Source organism: Berghia stephanieae, chromosome 10, assembly GCF_034508935.2.
Source record: "Berghia stephanieae isolate SIO BIC M18660-M18661 chromosome 10, UCSD_Bste_1.3, whole genome shotgun sequence".
NCBI lineage: Eukaryota > Metazoa > Mollusca > Gastropoda > Nudibranchia > Aeolidiidae > Berghia > Berghia stephanieae.
In genome coordinates, this window is record NC_088369.1 from 11277823 (window position 1) to 11297822 (window position 20000).

General features: G+C 37.7%; 1 protein-coding gene across 10 annotated transcripts in view; it reads right to left on the reverse strand.

The window, feature by feature from the left end:
* LOC144980502 (uncharacterized) overlaps positions 1-20000 on the reverse strand; it is a 136668-nt gene that overhangs the window by 70549 nt on the left and 46119 nt on the right. Inside the window, exons 1-2 of one of the 10 annotated variants that reach the window (XM_078928135.1) lie at positions 7472-7482; positions 7167-7382 (exon numbers count right to left, since the gene is read on the reverse strand). The exons of 7 other annotated variants lie outside the window; for them this stretch is intronic. The gene's annotated coding sequence lies outside the window, so the exon portion shown is untranslated. Of the gene's footprint in view, positions 1-50; positions 70-7166; positions 7546-20000 lie in introns of those variants that run through there. 2 more of the 10 variants (XM_078928137.1, XM_078928136.1) reach the window with 2 other exon arrangements.

Below are 20000 nucleotides of genomic sequence, written 5' to 3' on the forward strand. Positions count from 1 at the left end.
AATAGTGCTCGCCATATAGCAATGGAGCGAATTATTATTTTAATATTTACCACAACGTTGGAGTCAGTCTACATCGATGTTTCAGGCCTTTTCAGCCATCGTCAGGACTGTGTGTTACATGAGTTTGGTTTGTTGTGTGTTGTTATATATATATGAGATTAATTCGCGGATATTTAGAGTGCTCGGCTATTATAAGAAGACAAAACTATCAGACGCTTATATTATTTTTCTCACCTCAATATTTATGCCGACAGTTAGCTATTTTGTCAATTTGCCCTGAAGAGGCAGAGGAAATGCCGAAACACCACTGTCGGCGTATAATGAAGCGAGAAATAAAATACATGTCGGCCTACACGTTTTTAGGTTTCAATCAAACAGAGCATAATTTGTTCTTTCCATATCAAAGTAAATAACATAAAGTCCATGAAAATGTATAGGCTATTATCCAAGTTCATTATGGGCAATAGATAGAAGCATAATATTGCTTTCTAAACACTATTCAAAACTTCTATTTACAATTTCTGACATCTGTAAACTGAATGACACTGTTGTTTATTTATCTAATTTCAGTCTGCCTGCCTGTTATTCATGCTCAATAACCATACTCTGATAAAACAGGCTTTTAAAAATTTGGTTGTTTGTTTGTTTTTAAGGGTTTTACGGCGCTTGGTTTGTTTGTTTTTAAGGGTTTTACGGCGCTTGCAACACGTTTAGGTTATATCAGCGCCAGTAAAAAGGAAGAAAATGGAATTGTGTCCAGAAAACTTATTCTTCAAATATTGATCGATTAAAACGAGCCTTGTCTTGTCATAATCTGTCATGTCATCGAACCTGGGACCCTATAAAGTGTAGTTCCAAGTGCAAGAAAGAACTTTTTCACAAGCCGAGGGTGATTTTAGTCAATCGATATAATTTGAAGGACGAGTTTTCTGGCCAAAATTTTAAAATTTTCAGAGTATGGTTATGTTGTCTGTCCATGGAAGTTCTTTTTTTTTTTCTTTTCTTTTTTTTTCATATTTTTCTTTATTATTTTTTTTTTTTTTGGTGTGGGCGTTGGTCTGTCTCTAGTATACAATTCAAATCGCTTCGTGCATAAATAAAAGAGAGATTAAAATCAATAAACTACATATAGGAATTTGAATTTATTAACTAGTTAACTGCCGTACTCTGGGAAGGCATGTACTTTTTAAAAATTTGGCCAGAAAACTCGTCCCTCAAATATCGATCAATTTGAATGACCCTCATCTTGGCAAAAATTCCCAAACACAAGACTTCGTGAAGTCTTCGAGGGAATCCAAGGTTTGAGAGTTTGTGCCATCTACGGGGGCATTCAAATCGATCGATAGTTGAAGGACGGGTTTTCTGGCCAAATTTTTAAAACTACGCGTCTTTCCAGTATACGGCAGTTAACTGGTTAATTATTTTTATCATATACGTGTACATTCTGATACAGCGAGCTGTATAATATTATTATAATCTTGCAAGATAGTAAAAACTGTTTCTTACTTCGCTTCACTTATTCTGCCATACTCTGGAAAAACAACGTATTTCAAAATTTGGCCACAAAACTCGTCCTTCAAATATCGATCAATCAAAACGACTCTCATCTTATCAAAAACTATCAAACCTGGGATTTCTCGAAGTCTTCATTAAAGTTTGTTTTGTTGTTTGTTTGTTTTTTTTTTTTTTTGGACAAGATGAGGGTCTCAATTATTCGATCAAAATTTGAAGGATGAGTTTTCTGGCCAAAATTGTAAACACGTGTTTTTTTTCTTCAAATTATGACAGTGCTTATGGATTAAGATCATTGCATGCCTTCCAAACTCTCCCTATGTTTTGTCTGTCGCTTTTCTACTTTGGCATCCTTTGACAAAATACTTTTAAAAATTTGGTCAGAAATCTTTTATTTCAATTATAAATAGAAGGAACATGATGTCGCCAATCAACTCTTTGTTATTATATTAAGACAGCTTGATAGTGATTAGTTCTCACTAAATTATACAAATCAGACTATAAACGTTCAAGGCTACACATAGGAATGTGTGTTGGTGCGTTATATCCGAATGGCGGGTGTTGTAAGTATTTTACCTAACACTAGATAACATCACTTGTATGGGATATTTCGTTACTTAAGTGATAATGTTATTATATGAAAAAAAAAAATATTATGTTTAAAATATTGTATTTATTTTATCAAACAACGAGATATAACTATTGATTTTGTTTGTTAAAAATCGTGATTTTATAACGTTCGATAGTTTGTAAAACCCAATATTAATATGCAATGTTTAGACACTTTTTTTCTGATATGACAGTACGTGAAACTTGTCGCTTCGGATGATATGTGAAATATGAAACCAACGACAGATGAAGTCAAAACGTTTTGTCCAAAATATAAAACATAAAAAAGGTGCTTTGTCGGAAAAATGTCAGAACTTGTGTAAGCCGTCGGGTTTTTTTATATTTTATATACAAGTAAAGAAGCTAAACCAGTCTTACCGCTCTGAACTTCCCTTAAAAATTCCTATAAAAACTTCGATCTTCTTGCACGATGATCTTGATGGCAATTCATACACAAGGAACACCTTTCTTCCCCCATTGTTTAATAGGCTTCTACTGTGGACAAGAACGTGGGCATCCCGCTGAGCCCGATGCCTCTTGATGACCATTCTGTGTAGATAACAATGGTCATATGATAATATCATTATACTGATCCGAGCCAGTGTCCGAATAGGTCTCGAAACACGTTTCCGGGCTCAATTCATGTCTTCGTGAAACAGAACGTGGAGGTAGTATTGATGCTAAACTATGCGTTTATGTAAATTTGCCTACAACATCCACCAGCCAAAATTAACATATAGATAGTATGCAGTTGACGTCAATGGTGTCTTTGTTATTGTTTTTTGCCATCCGCGTTTATGAGTAATGCTCACTGAACTGTATTAACTTGACTATAAACGTTCATGGATACACACCGTTTTGTGTGTTGGTCCGTTATACTTCCGGATGGCAATGTTATGAGCTTCTTAGCCAAGCGCATACTATCTATAGATAGTGTGCGCTTGTCTTAGAAGCTCACAACATTGCTATCCGGAAGTATAACGGACCAACACACACAACTATGTGTAAACTTGAACATTTATTAGTCTGGTTAATACAGTTTATTGAGAATTACTCATAAACGCGGGTGGCAAAAGGCAATAACAAAGACCTTCGTTCTATATATAAACACACAAAACGGTGTGTAACTTTTAACTTTTATAATCTGATTGATATATATTTTACTGAGAAATCAGTAACAGGTATCATAATAACAAAGAGCTGAGTGGCGTCAACTTCATCCACGCTACTTTTTCGTAAGGTACGTTCTTCGACCATTCTCCCATGTCTGACACACAGAGCTCCATCTATAGATAGTTCGAAGTTGACGTCACTCAGGTCTTTGTTATTGTTTTTTGCCATCCGCGTTTATGGGCAATGCTCACTAAACCATATTAACCTGACTATAAACGTTCATGTTTACACACAGTTTTGTGTGTTGGTCCGTTATACTTCCGAATGGCAATGTTATGAGCTTCTTAGCCAAGCGCATACTATCTATAACACCGAGTACTTTGAAAAACACGTTCTTAAAATTTTGTCGAGAAAAATCTTTCTTCAAATATCAATCGATTAAATTGACTGTCATCTTGCAAAAAAAAAAAATAAATAAAAAAAAAATAAAAAAAATAAAAACCTCACAAACCTGGGACTTCACCGATTGATATTTGAAGAACGTTTTTATTTTTCTGGCCAGCATATTTCAATGCGATTCAATAGTCTGATGTCAGGCCGCCTGGCAACGGCTGCCATCTTGGTTCTAATCAAAGAAAACCATTACTTTTTATTTATCATGTTGGCTAGAACTTTTCATATGTCTTGTGATCAGAATGTGTAAAAGTCAAAACATGATCAAATGTATGTGGGTTTTTTTTTTCTTCTGGATACGCTTTATACTCGCCGGAGAAATATTTCATACGGAAGTCCGCCATTGTTCCGATAGTTTAGAGCCAGTGTTACTAAGTTACCATGCGTCATTAGGAAGGAAGTGACGTTACGACTGTTGAAGCCTATTGCCTGTTTTCATAGGACGACTGTACAACTATTTCTACTCAGAAAAGTGAGTGAAGCAGGCGCTTATGTTGATGATAACAAGAAATGAAGTGAGTAGGAAAGTGCCAGAAGACAACAGAGAATAAAAACTTCGCGGCGGTGATGGGGGTTTGAACCCGCGGCCTTACTGGTATGGCTTTGATAGACTACTTTTGTTAGTTTTTTGTTGTTGTTGTTTTTTTACGTGCGCGCGCAAGTGTAATATTTGTTTCGTGCTTTCATATTATTTGCTTGAATTCTGCGTTGATGTACCGAATTCACGTCACGGCTGATGCATTTTGCTAAGTCAGACAAAAATAATTTTATGAAGTGTTTAAATTATTTTAATGTTGTTGTCAGTGTATAGATGGGTGGGTAGGTATGCAGTGTGCCTATAAAACACGGTGATGAAATAAAGATTGAATTTATTTTAAAGAAGATAGCACTTGCTATTATTGTATCGTTGGATGATTTGTTTAAGAATTTTTTTTTGTTTTGTTTTGCTTTGTTTTTTTGTTTTTTTGGTTTTGTTTTTACTTTTTTTACTTTTTTTTTTTTTTTTTTTTTTGGGGGGGGGGGGGGGGGGTTATACTACGGATGGTTGGGTATGCAGGTAGCTAAGTAACAGAAGTGATATATTCAAGAAAGAATTTAAAGAGAAGATATCAATTATTATTCCATAATTGTGTTTTATGTAAAGGATGTCAAGCAATTTTTGAGACATTGTAATATTGTTGATGTAAATTATAGTGTATAGGCAAGATGGTGGGGCGATAAAGAAATAGATGAATGTTGATAGGAAGGTTTTTGGAAGTTGTTTGTTGATAGATAATGTAGGGGGGGGGGGGGGGTTGATGATGTAAAGGTGGAGTTTTTAGAGAAGAAATGACATATCTGACATGGTGGTGGGGTTTTTTGATAGTGGTGGTGGTGGTAGTGGTGGTCGTGGAGGAGGAAGGACTGTTTTTTGTGGTAGCGGTGGTGGTGGTGGTGTTTGTGGTGGAGGTGGTGGTACAGCTAGTGGTGGTGGTGGTGGTAGTGGGAGTGGAGGAGGAAGGATAGGTTTTTGGTGGTGGCGGCGGTGGTGGTTGAGGAAGAGGATTGAGGAGGAAAGATAGGTGTTTGGTGGTGGGGTGGCGGTTGAATATGATGATGATGATGATGATGATGGTGATGATGGCAATGGTGGTAGTAGAGGAGGAGGAAGTGAGGAAGATAATATGATGATGTTGGTGGTGGCTGAGGAGGAGGAAATAAGGAAGATGTGGTGTTGGTGGTGTTGGTGTTGTTGTTGTTGTTTGTGGTGGTTGTGGAGGAGGAAGTGAGGAAGATGTGGTGGTTGAGGAGGAGGAGGAGGAGGAGGAGGAGGAGGAGGAGGAGGAGGAGGAGGAGGAGGAGGAGGAGGAGGAGGAGAAGAAGAAAAAGAAAGAGGGGAATGAGGAGGAGGTGGAGAAGAAGGAGAAGAAGAAAGAGGGGGACGAGAAGGAGTAGGAGGAAAAGGAGGAAAAGCAGGAGGAGGAGAAAATAAAACATCGTAAGATTGCTGACGCAAATGTTTGATTTTTAAAAAGGAAGGTGGGGCTTTAAAGAGATATAAATGATGGAAAGAATTTTAAAGATTGTTTATTCCCAGATTACGTGTGGAGGTAGTTTAGGGCGTGCGGGTTTGTTTTGGGAAAGAAATATAACTGATGACGTAGTCGTGGTGGTGGTGGAGTAGGACAAGAAAGAAGAAGAAGAAGAAGAAGAAGAAGAAGAAGAAGAAGAAGAAGAAGAAGAAGAAGAAGAAGAAGAAGAAGAAGAAGAAGAAGAAGAAGAAGAAGAAGAAGGAGAAGGAGGTAGAGGAGAGGAGGAGGAGGAGAAGGAGGAGGATTAGGAGGAGGAGGAAGAGGAGGAAGAGGAGGATTAGGAGGAGGAGGAGGAGGAGAAGAAAAAGAAGAAGAAGAAGAAGAAGAAGAAGAAGAAGAAGAAGAAGAAGAAGAAGAAGAAGAAGAAGAAGAAGAAGAAGAAGAAGAGGAGGAGGAGGAGGAGGAGGAGGAGGAGGAGGAGGAGGAGGAGGAGGAGGAGGAGGAGGAGGAGGAGGAGGAGGAGGAGGAGGAGGAGGAGGAGGAGGAGGAGGAGGAGAGAAAAGGGAGTGGAGGCGGTGTTAGACGGGGCAGTGTAATTCAGCTGTACGGTCATTGCTTCATACCCGAAAGGTACCGAGTTCAAATACCGGCTGCGCTGTGTGGCTTTGAGAAAGTCATGTTGACGTCACAAAACAAACGGCGAGTGTCATACTGATTAGTTTTCTGACGAAGGTCATAGGTCGAAACGTTGTTAGTTTTGTGTTGTCTCCAATATTTAGTATTAGTCACCTCTTGTCATTTTTATTTTTATTCCACTTATGTGTGTAAACAAAAACAATTGTACTGATGCTATGTGTTTAGTTTACAAAAACTTATGAACATCAGCCAGTCGGATATAACGTACCAACATACAAAATTATGTGTAATCTTAAACTTTTTCATAGATAGTTCGAAGTTGACGTCACTCATGCCTTTGTTATTTTTTTTTGCCATCCGCGTTTATGAGTAATTCTCACTAAACTGTATTAACCAGATTATAAACGATCATTACACACAGTTTGTAAGTTGGCCAGTTACACTTCCGGATGGCAATGTTGTGAACTGCTTAGCCAAGTGCATACTATCTATAGTTTGGACACAATTTACTGAGAACTACTCATAAAATTGGCTGGTTAAAAACAATAACAAAGAGCTGAGTGACGTCAATTTTGTTCCTTCTATAGATAGAATGCGCTTGGCCAAGGAGTTCACAACATTGCCATCCGGAAGTATAATGGACAAACACACAAACTCTGTGTAACCATGAACTTTTATAGTCTGGTTAATACAGTTTAGTGAGAACAACTCACAAACGCAATGGCAAAAACAATAACAAAGGCCTGAGTGACGTCATCTGCATACTATCTATAGGAGTAAAAGTATAGCTCAAATAATTTTTTTTTTTAATTATAATAAATGAAAACTTACCTCAAAAACTGTCAGAAGTTATAATTTAGAATCACAGAAACTGTGGTGTGGTCTATACAAAAATCCTTACAAGTCTACGATCCAAATGAGATAAAAGACTCCAAATACCACGGACCAATTCACGCCAATTGAAGATCTAAAGTACCGACAGTCAGAGACTACTAACTACACACATTAATAAATATGAACAGTAAGTACCACGAATATAATTTGTCCCTATTGAATTACAAATCGAAATAATAAATTAATAACAATAACAGTGACAACCTAAAACATACAAATTATTATATTGATAATATTATAACTTCGCGAAGCCAGTTTTCCACGAGCGAGAGGTGGTAGTAGAATGACGAATGGATGAATGAATGAATGAATGAATGACTCGCTGAACGACACCACGTCACGCCATTGAGGAGACAAGCAGACAGGGAGGGGGGGGGGGGGGGGGGGGGGAGGCAGAGGCGTTGACAGTAACGCCAAACAAAAAAGTGTCTATTTATGTCTACGTATGAAGGAATAAATATTATAAATTCAACAACAACAAAAAAGGGGGGTGAGAGAGAGAGAGAGAGAGAGAGAGAGAGAGAGAGAGAGAGAGAGAGTAAGAGGGATGGAGAGAGAGAGAGAGAGAGGGGGGGGGGGGATCTAGTTTTGGGAGTGAAAATAGGGGAGGCAGAGGCGTTGACAGTAACACTAACACCAAAAAATAAAGTGTCTATTTATGTCTACGTATGAAGGAATATAAATTCAAAAGCGAGAGAGAGAGAGAGAGAGAGAGAGAGAGAGAGAGAGAGAGGGGGGGGGGGGAGAGAGAGTGTGTGTGTGTGTGTGAGAGAGAGAGAGAGAGAGAGAGAGAGAGAGAGAGAGAGACGATCCAGTCTGCAAATCAGCAAATCTATAGTGAAGACAGATCCTTGTGAGGTATGAAATACGTTAACTCCTTAACGGCCATACATACTCTTGTGGAAAAAGACATGTCGTATTTAAAAATTTGGCTAGAAAACTCGCCCTTCAAAAATCCGTCGATCGATCGAGTTAAAGGATTCATATTTTGGCAAATAGTCTCTCAAATCTAGGAATTCGCAAAGTCTTCAAGAAAGTCAAAGGTTTGAGAATTGTTGAGGTTTTTTTTTAAAATGTCAAGATGAAGGTAATTTAAATCGATCAATATTTGAAGGAATTTTTTGGCCAATTAAAAAAATAATAATTTTTAAATGAGATTTTATATACTGCAATATCCATTGAACGTGCTCAAAGCGCTTTACAAGGGGTCCCTGGCCAATAGCAACATTTAATATGTAGGACGGGACATGACGCCTGTTAGGCGATATTACCCTTTTTTTCGGACATAGACAACGCTGTTGACGGCCAGGTACTCATTTTACACCTGAGTATAGTAAGAGAATGCGAGTAAAGAGCCTTCTCCAAGGAGTCAACTATGCGCCGAGCGAGGCTCGAACTCCGGACCTTCCGATCCAAAAGCGAGTGTCATACCACTAGACCGCACATAGCCGAATAAAATGTTTACAATTTTTACAATTTTTACATATCGACACATTTTTTTCTCCAGATTGAGCTGTTAACGGGTTAAGGTTTAATAAACTTAGCGGTTACAATGTTACCTCGTTGAAATACGCTGACATACCATGCATGCAGTCGTACGAAAATAAAACAAACAAGCAAAAATCAAAAAAACAAAAAACACGTTTTAAAATTTTGGACAGAGAACTCGTCCTTCAAAATAAAATTAAAAAAAAACGATCGATTTAAATGAACCTCATCTTGATAAAACAAAAACAAACAGAGTTTTTCGACAAGATGAGGAGCATTTTAATTGATAAATTATAATATTTGAAGGACGAGTTTTCTGACCAAAATTTTAAATACGTGTTTTGTTTTTGTTTTCAAGTCCGTCATCATGCTAATCATATTGACAACCGTAAGCTCATACGTAAGATAGTAAGAACGTCCTCCCTGTCAAATTGTTACACATTTCAACTATCTATACCGACTGACATTCATTGACAAAGTGGATTTTATTTTTAAAACTATATCCCGGAAACAGTATAATTCACAGTAATAATAATAATAATAATAATATATCTATAGGACAGATAAGTCGTGACGTCAAATCTTCTACTCTTAAGGTTCCAAACTCATTGGAATTGTGTATGTAACAAGTCCCTCGGAGGATTAATATAATATAATATCTTAAGATGGATACTTATTTTATTAGCAGGATGTAAAGGGGGATAGCGTGGCTCAGCGGTACGGTCTTTGCTTTGTACCCGAAAGGTACCGAGTTCGAGGCCTTGAGCAAGTCACCTCTCTCCCTAGCTCAATTTGCGGCGCTGCACTGCGGCTGACGCCTGGTTTATTCCAGTCTTCCCTTGAAATAGACTATAAACACATTTCCCCTATGGGATGAATAAAGGGATTTTTTTTTCAACGGCAGATCCTTAATATTACGAGACATAAAAGATCGAGGATGACAGATCTAAAATTCAATGAGAGCTAAATAACAATAGCAAAGATCATGAATGACGTGAACTTTTCTCTTTAAATAGATTAAAGATGACTTCCGTTATAGAAAACTGTATTTTACCCGGGATTTCAAAGTCTTGGGTTTAATCGATTTTGAGAAGTAAGTATAGTAGCCATCTTAATAAAATATTGAAGAAGTTCAAGCTCTGTGGCTAGAATTAGCAATAGGGAATGAGATTAGCGGAAGAGTAGCGTCCCTTGATTGGACGTCGCCTTACAGAGAGAACGTCAATTTGGTTTTTAAGTGTCTCAAGCCGCTTTTACCGGAAGAGAGGACGAGAGACGCATGCGCACAACCAACATGACGTTCTCTCTTTAATAACTTTTCCGCCGGTGACGTCACAGACTATGGGTGACGTCCAATCAAGGGACGCTACTCTTCCGCTAATCTCATTCCCTATAGGTATTTTGTCACTGCACGTTAGCATTTTTTTAACAATATTATATATAAGGTGAAGGAAGGGCAACAAGCAGATGATGTGGCAATAGGTGGTAATCAAAATAATGATGCTATGCGTTTAAGCAAAATACTCATAAAATCCGCCAGCTATATTTTTTAAAATATTGAGTTTTTAAATATCGTAATATCAATTAAAGGTGCTCAAATCGCTTTACAAGGGGCCCCCGGCCAACAGCAACATTTAAAATTGAGGACGGGACATGACGCCTGAGGCGATGTTACAATTTTTTCGGACAGAGACCTGAGTGACGTGAACTTCATGCTATCTATAGATAGAATGAAATTGACGTCACTCGGGTCTTTGTTATTGTTTTTTGGGATCCACGTTTATGAGTACTTCACACAAAACTATATGAACCAGATTATAAAAGTTCATGGTTACACAGAGTTTTGTGTGTTGGTCCGTTATACTTCCGGATGGCAATGTTGTAAACTTCTTAGCCCAAGCGCATACTATCTTTTGTCTGATTGACATAATCTACTGAGAACTGATCACTAACAGGCTGTTTAAAAATAATAACAAAGAGATGAGTGACGTAAATTTTGTTCCTTCTATAGATAGTATGCAGATGACGTCACTCAGGCCTTTGTTATTGTTTTTGCCATCCGCGTTTGTGAGTTGTTCTCACTAAACTGTATTAACCAGACTATAAAAGTTCATGGTTACACAGAGTTTGTGTGTTGGTCCGTTATACTTCCGGATGGCAATGTTGTGAACTCCTTGGCCAAGCGCATTCTATCTATAGATAATATGCGCTTGGCTAAGAAGCTCATAACATTGCCATCCGGAAGTATAACGGACCAACACACAAAACTGTGTGTATCCATGAACGTTTATAATCTGGTTAATACAGTTCAGTGAGCATTACTCATAAACGCGGCTGGCAAAAAAAAAACAATAACAAAGACCCGAGTGACGTCATCTTCGAACTATCTATTGTCTGATAGACATAATCTACTGAGAACTGATCACTAACAGGTTGTTTAAAAATAATAACAAAGAGATGAGGGACGTAAATTGTGTTCTTTATATAGTTCAGTATCTAGTAAACAAAACAAATCAAACAAACAAAAAAACAAACAAACAAACAAACAAACAAACAACACGTTGGGTTCAAACTCATATAGAAAGTTTATTTAAGAAACCAGATAAATTCTGGTGACTGGGGAATAAATTATATGTAATACGAATCAAAAGAAATTTAAACTCTCATTGATTCACGAATAATCCCATCTCGAGCACAAAAGAGAGATGAAATATTTTAAAAAAGAAAGAAGAAAGAAGACTAAAATCTTTTTTTTTAAAATATAATTTCTTAAATGACTGCATTCAATTTATAAGGTAATATAAAAAAAAATACAACAATAATGCTGATATACATATAATATAACTAAGATAATATTATCATTATCAACAATAGAATCGCAGTTTTTATATTCGTGTTAGTCTTTATTGATATCTTGCTGAGCCAGCAAATCTGTCACAATAAAAATAACAATAAAAATTTTTTAAATGCCTTTTCTGCCTATTCTAAAATAAAAAGAACAAAAAAACTAAACCAAACTCACCTTAAAAAAATTTGGCCATAAAACTCGTCCTTCAAATATTGATTATCAATCGATTAAAATGACCCTCATCTTGTCAAAAAATTCTCAAACATGAGATTTGAAGTAGAACATCGATAACGTCCCAGGTTTGAGAGTTTGTTGACAAGATGAGGCGTCAGTTTAATCGACCGATATTTTGAACAGACGAATTTAGTTTTGTGGCCAAAATGTTTAAAATGTGTTTTATCATAATACATATAAGCAATATTATGTATAGATTTGCCATGCAGACAACACAACACAATACTAACATAAATACGTCATGCGAATCATACACACACACACACACACACACACACACACACACACACACACACACACACACACACACACACACACCTCAAGATTCGCCACGTCTTCACAATAAAAATCCCCCCTTATAATAATATCTCATCATTTATTAAGATTCACTGGGTCTGAACAATCAGATCAAACATTCGTGTCGAATAATCACAGACGTACAAAATTCTTTGGCAGCTGAGTGAATTTATAAAAGGCCAATCTATTAAGCCACGGGGTGCTGAGAATAAAACGACAGAAATGAAAGCATTCCGATATACAATCTGTCACAATCTAAAAATAAAGATTCTTTTTTTTTTTTATTTGCTCTTCCGCCACGACATCATAAGCAGACCTGTCTACTGCTACGAAACATTCGTAGAAATACGAATTTTTGGCTTCAGCTACAGAACTGCATTTGTCTTTTTGTGTCAATAAATCTTGTTGAGAAGGAAAGTCTAGCTTCTTAGAACCCATATTCAGGACTTAGGAGCATTTATAAAAATAAAATAAAATTCTCTTTATTCATCCCATAGGGAAAATTTGTCTCTCGGGTCTATTCCAAGGGAAGACTGGAATAAACTAGGCATCAGCCGCGGTGCAGCGCCGCAAATTGAGCTAGGGCGAGGTGGGTGGCTTGCTCAAGGCCACACAGCACAGCGGGAGGTGATTGAACTCGGTACCTTTCGGGTACGAAGCAAAGAGACTGTACCACGGAGCCACGCTGCCCCTTTTTGGATAATGGTGAGTGCAAATTATTTATTTCTAAAGCTATTTATAGCTACTTTTTCTTTCTTCCCCCTTGAAAACTACGATTTCTGAAATTTCAAGTAGGAAGCTCTGATCATAAGACACCGTCACCAAGGCAGTCCATGAAGGAATATAGATAATTCATCAAACAAGATGTCTGATGTCAACAGGAATCACCCGTGTTGTCCAAGTGAGCACATTGGGGGAGTTTTGTCGTACCAGTGAGGTCGCGGGTTCGAGCCCCCATCACCGCCGCGAAAAAAATAATTTATTCTCTATTGTCTTCTGGCACTTTCCTACTCACTTCATTTCACAATGGGGATTAATAATCTTAATCATAGTCATAATCTGATCTAGCTAGAAATGTTAAGTAGCGATAGATCTAATTTCAACTTTCAGACATCAACTCTTGAATTCATCTCGTTTCGAATATTTGATTTCCCTTTCTTTCCTTTTATTTACTGGGTTTTTTCTTTAAATCTCAGCTTGACAGTAATTCTATATTTAGAGCATCAGTCATTAAATGTGAGGCTGGCTGAGAAAACCCGGAAAGATGCGGCAAGCTTCGAGCCAAAATCGAAGATAAAGTGTTTCCCATAGCAACAAATTTAATTCAGAAAAAAAAAAATCATAACGTGGGTTCTTATAGATATAGAAATAAAATTTAAAGTGGTAAATGATCAGAAAGATGGGGTCTACACCACTGCATACATAACTCTATTTATGAAATTTGCGCATCTTTCCGGGTTTTCTCAGCCATCAAATCGGCGCTTTACAAATGATACCAAGCGGTCGGTAACTCTTAAAATGTCCGACGAGATATGGTTTAAGTAGTCTTTCAAAGCCATTTGGTACATGAAGCCGGATTTGCCCGGGTTTTTTTTATAGCGTGAAATAGACAGTAGCAATTACTTGCTACCCTTATGATAGGACGCTAGTGTATCGCAAAGTACCTTCAGTCAGATCAAACAAACCAGCTGCTCAATCACTGCTTGGTTACAGCGGGAGGGAGTTAAGTTTAACCCTGCTCGTTACCTCTCATATTTCTTATTCTACTCAATATGCACCATGTTACAGGCATGGCGATATAATGACGTTTTACTGTATATTCCGCCTGTTCAAACAAGGAGGAATAAATCAAATATGTATTTGATATCAACATGAATCTCCACCCAACTGCTGTGGCACAAATCGCGTTTGTACATGATCTTAATCTTGCTACAGTCGGCATTCGAGTATATACTAATAAAACACCTTATATCTCAGGTTTCATAGGAAAAACATCTCCCATTGTGCTTAGTTTTGAAGCCCGAGTCGTATAAATGTTTATGCTTTTATGATAAAAACAGTAAGAACTTTAGTTGTCACTATTGATGCATAACGTGTTTAAGTAAAATACACTCAATATCCGCCAGTCGGATAAAAAGTACAATAGCACAAAACTATGAACGTTTCTAATCTGACTGATCAAACTGAGTGAGAACCATTGATCATTTGTTTCCTTGAGCACTACTAACTAGACTCATTAGGATATGCACTAACCAAAACTAACATCAAAAGATAAGTCCTAGTGTAAGAAGAAGACTACACGAGAACCCTCAGGGGCTTTTAGGTGTGTGCAGCGCCTTGTGAATAGCCGTTAGCAGTACTCAAGGAAGCAAAATATACCGAGTTTTACCGCAGTCGTCGTCAATACGCTTCAACAGTCATCACGTCACGTCCCTCGTAATGACGCATGGTGACTTAGCAACTGGCTCTAAACTATCGGAACAATGGCGGACGCCCTTATGAAATATTTCTCCGACGAGCATAAAAGCGTATCCAGAGGAGAAAAACATTATAAATCTGATCGTGTTTTGACATTTACACATTCTGATCACAAGACCTATGAAAAGTTCTAGCCAGCATGAGGAATAACAACTACCAAATTTCTTTGTTTAGAACCACGATGGCCGGCCTTACTGGGCGACGTGACATCAGACTATTGAATCCAATTTATAGACTGACACTAAGACCGTAGCCATCGTTAACTTACAACCTGACACTGACCACAAAAAAATTACGTCAAAAGACAAGTTAGTCTTTGGCCACAAAAGAAAACAAATCGTGAGTTGTGTTCAATAATTCAACCAATGGAATCACTTGTTTCCTCGATCTCTACTAACGACAACTCACTAGACGCTGCACAAACCTTAAAAATGACGCCAAACTGTATAAGTCCAAGAGGGTTCAAGCTTCAGGCGATGTTAACGATGGCTACGATAGAGCGTCGCCATCGTTAGGTTATAGACAGTATGCAGATGACGTCACTCAGGCCTTTGTTATTGTTTTTGCCATCCGCGTTTGTGAGTTGTTCTCACTAAACTGTATTAACCAGACTATAAAAGTTCATGGTTACACAGAGTTTGTGTGTTGGTCCGTTATACTTCCGGATGGCAATGTTGTGAACTCCTTGGCCAAGCGCATTCTATCTATAGCCTGACACTGAAACCCAAAAAGACTGGCATTTTGACGTCATTGTTTGGTTTTTGCACAAGTGGTCCCATTGGTTGAACTATTGAATACAACTCACGATTTGTTTTCTTTTGTGGCCAAAGACTGGCATTCTGATGTCATTTTTTAGTCAGTGTCAGGCGATAAGTTAACGATAGCTACGCATGTACCGAGTTCGACCTTAGCCATCGTTTAAACTGACACTAGGACCTCACAATAGCTTACCTTGATGCGCTGCACTGCGGCTGACGGCTGGGTTATTCCAGTCTTTCCTTGGAATAGACCTCAAAGACAAATTCCCTCTTGGGAATATATAGATAGTATGAAGATGACGTCACTCGGGCATTTGTTGTTGTGTTTTGCCATCCGCGTTTATGATTAATTCTCACGAAACTGTATTAACCCGACTATAAACGTTCAAGATTACACACAGTTTGAAATAGACCTCAAAGACAAATTCCCTCATGGGAATATATAGAGGTAATTTTATCTATTTATCTTTAACTATCTATCATTCTATCTAGACGCATTCACCCCATACAAATTAAGCAATGAGATAATGGGAGCGATTTGAATTCAAGTTTTCGTCCAAACGAGTCATCAATCACATGATTTGATGCTGTCCAACGATTGGATATTTCTTAATAAATATAAACACGCTGCTTTGTTTATGAAAGTTGTAAACATACCCCTGTGTCAAGCTGAACAAAATGAGCAATCGTGATGTTAGATATTTTAAAAACTGTGAACACTTTTCACTATGTTGGTCACGTTGAGCACATTTTGCAATGTGACCAATGGAAAGGTAATATAGATCATGCCCATTATTTAATAGTTGAAAACGAGAATATAGATCTCGGCGTAAAAAGGTTAAAAACTTGACTCGATACGGTTGACTTAGCAATACCCCCCCCCCCCCCACCCCTAATACGTTTACAATATTATCATAACATTATTCTTAAGGACTACACATCCGTACTCTGGAAAAAACACATAATTAAAAATTTGGCCAGAAAACTCGTCCTTCAAATATCGATCGATTTAAACGACTCTCATCTCGGCAAAAACTATCAAACCCGGGACTTCGGCGAAGTCCCGGGTTTGAGAGTTTTTGCCGAGATGAGAGTCGTTTTAATCGATCGATATTTGAAGGACGAGTTTTCTGGCCAAATTTTTAATTATGTGTACTTTTTGCTAGAGGACGGCAGTACAGTGATCGCCCAGTGAGTGTTTTTGTAAGGGCAATCCATGCCTCTCAATTTAAATTTACCATTGAATTCAAGTCGCGAGCAACGCCTAATGCGAATTGAAAGCTACACAAATCACTTCATTCATACAGAGCTGCCAACACTCTGAAAAAATACGTATTTAAAATTTTGGTCAGAAAACTCGTCCTTTAAAATTTAGATCGATTAAAACGACCCTCGTCTTGCCATAAACTCTCAACGCTGGGACTTCGACTGCGGCTATGTGGACTAGTGGTATGATAGTCGCTTTCGGATCGGAAGGTCCTGGGTTTGAGCCTCGCTTGGTGCATAGTTCAGTCCTTGGAGAAGGCTCTTTCCTCACATTCTCTCACCTTACTCAAGTGTAAAATTAGTACCTGGCCTTTAACAGCGTTGTATCTGTCCGAAAGAAAATTATAATATCGCCTAAAAGGCGTCATGTCCCGTCCTACATGTTAAATGTTGCTGTTGGCCAAGGACCCCCATGTAAAGCGCTTTGAGCACGTTTAGTGGATATTGCGCTATATAAAATAGCGTGTATGCCAGACAGTGTTTGTGCCAGACAAAGCAAGAAAGAAAAATATAAGAAAAAAAGCATTCCAAAATATCAGTCTTCCTCGACTGGCGGCCAAGCAAGTTATCTCATTCCAAGGTAAAGACAAAAGGCAATTGGAAAACAGATATAGTCGTATAGATATGTTCGAAGATGACGTCACTCAGGTCTTTGTTATTGTTTTTTTGCCATCCTCGTTTATGATTAATATTCACTGAACTGTATTAACCTGACTATAAACGTTCATGGATACACACAGTTTTGTGTGTTGTTCCGTTATACTTCCGGGTGCCAATGTTATGAGCTTCTTAGCTAAGCGCATACTTTCTATAGAAGGTATAGTAAGTGACCTCCCGGCCCAATAATTGGGGGTCTGGAAGTCCACCCAGATATTATGTCGGGATGAAATGGACCCCCGAAAAATGGATTTAGAAACGGAATAATGAGAAATGCGAACTTGGTGTTTTGTGCAATGTCAGAAATCGTAATAATAATGATAATAATAATAATGACAATAATAATAATGATAATGATAATAATAATAATAATAATAATAATAATAATAATAATAATAATAATAATAATAATAATAATAATAATAATAATAATAATAATAATAATAATAATGTATTTCTGTAGCGCCTAAGCATCCACTTAAAAGTGCTCTGCAGCGCTTTATAATTAACTCAAACTCACAACCACCCCCCACCCCCACCCCACCCCCATATATATATATATATATATATATATATATATATATATATATATATATATATAACTACGCTCAGCCTCATATGAAATAGAATTTAGCCCCAAGTTTTATATTTATGACTATAAATCCAAATGCCAGCATCAAGTTTATCACGTCATAATATCATTTTGAGACGGATACATACACAATTTTACTAATTGTATGTTCAAAACGAAATATAAAAACAGCGCATAACAGAGAGTATATGATGTACAAAGAAAAAGAAAATAATATCATCTCCCAAAACTATAATTATACATTTGACTGATTCCCTCCCATCCAGGGCCAGGACAAATGAATGCATCTAATTCCAAGAAAAGGACAGAAAGCAAGTTGGAAAACGGATGTAGGGGTTAGAGGACATACCAAATGACATCCCTACACACTATGGGAGGTCCAAAAAAACAACCCAAAAACCCCACCTAGGCAGCAGAAGAAGACAACCACGGTAGCAGGTACCTGTTGGAATACAGAAGTAGGGGATAGAAGACATACCAAATGACCTCCCTACCCACTGTGGGAGGTCAAAAAAAAAAAAAAAAAAAAAAAAAAAAAAAAAAAAAAACACCCATCCAGGCAGTGGAAGAAGACAACCAAGGTAGCAGGGACCTGTTGGAATACAGAAGTAGGGGATAGAAGACATACCAAATGACCTCCCTACCCACTGTGGGAGGTAAAAAAAAAACCAAAAAAAAAAAACACTCATCCAGGCAGCGGAAGAAGACAACCAAGGTAGCAGGGACCTGTTGGAATACAGAAGTAGGGGATAGAAGACATACCAAATGACCTCCCTACCCACTATCAGTGGCGTAGGGCCTTAAAGGCTATTAAGGCTAAGCCACAGGTCGTCATTGTCTTGATAATTTGTAATAATTTAACAATAAAAAGTCACACTTTTAATTTTCTGTTTCACAAACAATGAAATTCATTGTTGACCTTGTGTTGAAAAACCCTTACAGAGCCTCAAAACTTGAACCAATCACACCGCTTAGAATTTACTACAGCTCGAGTCATACTCGTGCCCCTGACCAATCAGTACAGCGTGTGGCTTTAAAGGTTGAGAAGGCTTCCAGCCATATTCCCACGGTACAACCAGGCGATGCATTTCACGTTTGCCGTGTGCTATGACTGTGGGCATGAAGAGGCATCTTGACTTTGAACAGAGTCATTGTGGCTTTCTTACTCGCAGCCACACACAATGACCTAATTATTCCATTAATGGCAATCGTGTTCTACCTGTTACCCATCCCTCTTCGAGGCGTGTCAGGCATGTGATAGTGAATTCCACTTGTCCCTTTTAACTTGAGTGTGAGACTGTATGTATGTTTACTGATAATTCGAGTGTTAATCTGATGTGTGCAGTGTCTGTTTTTAAAATTTTAATTAATTGCTATTATTAAGTGTGATGAATCACGTCTATTACCTGTTGACTATCAATACCAGTTCTTTGAATAGGGAAAATAAACGTTTGATTAAAAGTCTCGGTCCCCATCATAGAGAATACAAGACTCCTAGTAGTCTGTGGTCCCCATCAACCAAACGATTTTGTACTCACTATTAAAGACGGGAAACAGAATCGGTCATTTAATTTGATAAAGATTGGTATAGTCGTTTTCCTTGGCTTACGGTGAGAATAGAAAAGAAGAGTTTATTTTATTTTAATTGTATTTTGTTTGGCGATAACAGCAATACAGAATTGTGTTGGACAAGAAATGGATTTACCTGTTTGAAAAATTTAACACAGAGAGCATTGAACCATCAGAAGTCTAACTTACATTTAAATATCACCACTAGTTTGAAAACCGTTGGTACTGTTCACATAGGTGCACAGATTGACAGTGGCTATAGCTTATCCTTAGCCAGGCATTATGAACAAGTACAAAGAACATACAAATCTTAGGTAAAATAATTGAGTGCATCAAATCTCTTCTCTCTCTCTCTCTCTCTCTCTCTCTCTCTCTCTCTCTCTCTCTCTCTCTCTCTATCTCTCTCTCTCTCTCATATCCATAACTAAAAGATAATATTCATGCGACAACACATCTCAAATCCAGCCCCATGCTCCTAAATGACCAGGCTACGCCGCTGCCCACTAAGGGAGGTCAAAAAAAAAAAACAAAAAAAAAAAAACAAAAAAAAACACCCACCCACCCAGGCAGCGGAAGAAGACAAC